Below are 3639 nucleotides of genomic sequence, written 5' to 3' on the forward strand. Positions count from 1 at the left end.
AAACCAGAAAATTATCAATGCGCTTGTGTTGGTGAGCGTCTTATATATCACTACAAAAACAACAAAAAGCGAGATTTCTTCCAGTTTTAACAAGAATTATGTATAAAGATAACAAATTAATTTAATGTGTACGGGTAACCGGGTCGAAATATTGTGCCAGACTGCAAGCCTCCGTTTAACTTTTAAATATATTAAAGTATTTAAAAAAAAAGTTAAAAAAGACGAAGGTTCCACCGAGATTTGAACTCGGATCGCTGGATTCAGAGTCCAGAGTGCTAACCATTACACCATGGAACCCTTATACTTCTTTAAAGTTAACTAGAAAATTGAAGAGGGTGTTTTCCCATACTCCAATTAAAAATCTATAAATATTTAATTGAGATTTGGGAACACATTCACAGACTCAGAATATAATAAAAAATTCCCTAATTATATTCCTAAATTTATATTTATATTGAAGCAAGAATTAATACAGGTCTTGTTGCAGCAAATAAAAATGTCGCTTATAAAGTTCCACCGAGATTTGGACTCGGATCGCTGGATTCAGTGTCCAGAGTGCTAACTATTACACCATGGAACCTCTATATATTACTTGCCTTGAAGCAAGATCCAGAACAAATATTTTGTTAATATGCCACTAAAAATACTGTCAAGGTTCCACCGAGATTTGAACTCGTATCGCTGGATTCAGAGTCCAGAGTGCTAACCATTACACCATGAAACCCTTATATTTCTTCTCTTGAAGCAAGATAGATAACAGATATTTTATATTTATATTATTTATATTTGTTCATATGCCACTAAATATACTGTCAAGTTTCCACCGAAATTTGAACTCGGGTCGCTGGATTCAAAGTCCATACCGCTAACCATTACACTATGGAACCTTTACAGCAGTTTTTAATTGAAGCAGTAATTCTGCTTCAATTTTTTTTTTCATACAATATATAAATGATGGAATAAATCGAATGGAAAGTTAAATTGCGCCAATCTTTGTTTTACTCTTAGTTTTACTCCTACGATTTCATCTGAAATTTGTATAAAATAACGTGAATAATTATAAGCAAAATTCTTGTTATAACAAGGTGTTTATAGAATTTACAGCAAGAGTAATATGTTTCAATTAAGGAAAAGCACAACACTATTATTTTATAGAATGTGAGGATTCGTATTCTTTTCCAAAGAATTTTGCTACGGTCCAGATATTCTAATTGTAATTTAATTCGCATATCTTTCATTAAAGCCAATATCGATAATTGCATTTATGTTAACAGATATTTTGCTTTAACATATCGAAAACGTAATATGGCTACAAGTTCAATATTGACATCGGCAGTTGTTCAGTGCACATTAGTATCTCTGGTTTGAAGTAGACTGATCAGTACCTTCAACTTCATGCCATTAGGAACCAGACAGTGCAACACCAAAATACTAAGAACTAAATGTATGCGTGATAATATTGGAAGCCATAATTGTCACGTATCTTATTAGTATTCTTAAACAACGCGTGGAAAAGGTCCCGCTACCATTTTGATTGCTTATAACTTTGCTCGGAGAAAAGATAAGTAAGTTTGGTTTCCAAAAAAAGTTTATTTGGTCTACACTTTTGATTTTAACAAACCTCATTTGAAAAAAGTCTGATGCTGTTAAATCTGCCAATCCATGCTAAATCACCTCTTCGCGAAATTAATCCTCGTGGAAAAATGTCGTTCAATAATTGAGTTGTTAAACGAGCTGTCCTCTAGTCCTTGCTGTTCCATTTCAGGCCAAAGAAAATTTCGAAACATGGCTTGGTACCGTTCAGCAGTAACGATAACTGCAACAACTTGGTCATTTTCATAAAAATAGGGACCAATGATGTTTCCAGCCTCAATACCACACCATACAGTTGTTTTTAGTGGATGCAATGATGTTTGATGAATTAATTGAGGATTTTGTGTTCCCCAAAACCGACTGTTATATTTATTGACGTAGCCACTGAGAAGTAACTGGGCTTCGAAAAGGTCTCCGAATTGATGTTTCTGGAGACTCTGCAACACTATCGCGCACCAGAGCCACATTTCAGCGTAATGAGAAGTAAATTGTCTTCCAGAACGAGGCCTGTCTGCTGTCGTACCTTACTGTCGAAAATTAGGATGTAAACGATAAATTGTGGTTTTGTGAGGCACTGGACGATTGGGATACTTTTGATGCAATTTTCGTTGAGTGGCAATAATGGAACGATTATTTTCAATAAATATTGTCACTATTTCTCGTTGTTCTTGTGCCGTATATTTATCCATAACAAAATTTGGATGTCTACACAACACAATATACGAAACTGAGCTAAACGTCACATTACAAAGATGACGCGCAATCAAAATGGTTGCGGCGCTTTTGCCGCACCCGTTGTGATTTAATAGTATCAGTGATCCATTATAATTCATTAGTGATTGATGCTTTATTATAATTTTTTGGCTAACTACCAAAATTACTTATGCTACCTAACCAAAATTCTCCATTATTATCTGAATAGGAGAATGGCAATAGTTTTTTATAACTATTTGGAAGTTTAATCAACAGGGCATTGCAATTAGAAAATTATTAATTAGGTTGTGTTTATTTTAGTGTATGAGAGAAATCAACGGGATTCCAGAGAACCATTTTAACATCCATTTTAAAAAATTATCATTAATGACAATGTTGAATGGAAAGGATACGATTTACATTCATTATATTTGATAGTTTAATGAATTCAAATTTCAGCATAGTCCAATTTTAAAACTTTTTTTTTGGATTAATGGTTTTTATTTCATATTTGATTAACATAATAATTGTCAGCTTATATAGTGTTTTGGTGTTTAAATGGATCATTGAATTATTCAATCATCTTTTACTAAACACGTCTCTCAATATAGTTCCCTAACTTCCTAAGGAAGTCATTCCAATTGACTATTCTTACAATAAACATATTATTTTTGTGATATTAAAACATTTTGCCATTTTCCTTGGTATTTTAAATGAAGAAAATATATATTTATAAGCATGATATTTGCAGAAATTCACTTAATTAAATGATTTTCTGCATATCGTGTATATATTAGTTATCATAAGTAATAATTATGACTAACTGGGCAGATTTGGCAAACACTAAGGGTAAAAATTAAAAAATAGTCTAACATACTGAAAAATTGACAAGTAAATGCATGTTGAACTATCCTATTTCCTGTTTCCTTAGCCTACAATGATGTCTTAATTCACAACGAAGTAATGTCAAAATTCCTTGATAAAATCTGGTTTTCGTTACACCATATGCTTGGTTAAAGCCTCACTAAAAAAACTGACAAATGATGTAATTTAGTAACGTATAATATACGAATTGCTAGAGCCGTGAAATTTTTGCGATGCAAGTTTAGTGATGGGAAAATCCTTTATATATATATATATATATATATATATATATATATATATATATATATATATATATATATATATATATATATATATATATATATATATATATATATATAATGATATTATTTTTATTAATATCTTTAAAACATTAATTATTTTTAATAAATTTTTAATCTATGGGTCGACATATCAATATTTTTATTTTTTCTCAAAGTATCAATATACACGAGGGTGGTTCAGATATGA

General features: G+C 31.2%; 2 non-coding genes across 2 annotated transcripts; both read right to left on the reverse strand.

Moving 5' to 3' along the window:
- Nucleotides 1–225: 225 nt before the first annotated feature.
- TRNAQ-CUG (transfer RNA glutamine (anticodon CUG)) lies at nt 226–297 on the reverse strand. Its single transcript has one exon. It is a non-coding gene; the product is annotated as a tRNA-Gln (tRNA).
- Nucleotides 298–652: 355 nt separating this feature from the next.
- On the reverse strand, nt 653–724 carry TRNAQ-CUG (transfer RNA glutamine (anticodon CUG)). Its single transcript has one exon. It is a non-coding gene; the product is annotated as a tRNA-Gln (tRNA).
- Nucleotides 725–3639: the final 2915 nt, after the last annotated feature.

Source organism: Rhynchophorus ferrugineus, unplaced genomic scaffold, assembly GCF_030347505.1.
Source record: "Rhynchophorus ferrugineus isolate W39M unplaced genomic scaffold, kcgeb_rfMv2 rfM1, whole genome shotgun sequence".
NCBI classification, from domain to species: domain Eukaryota; kingdom Metazoa; phylum Arthropoda; class Insecta; order Coleoptera; family Curculionidae; genus Rhynchophorus; species Rhynchophorus ferrugineus.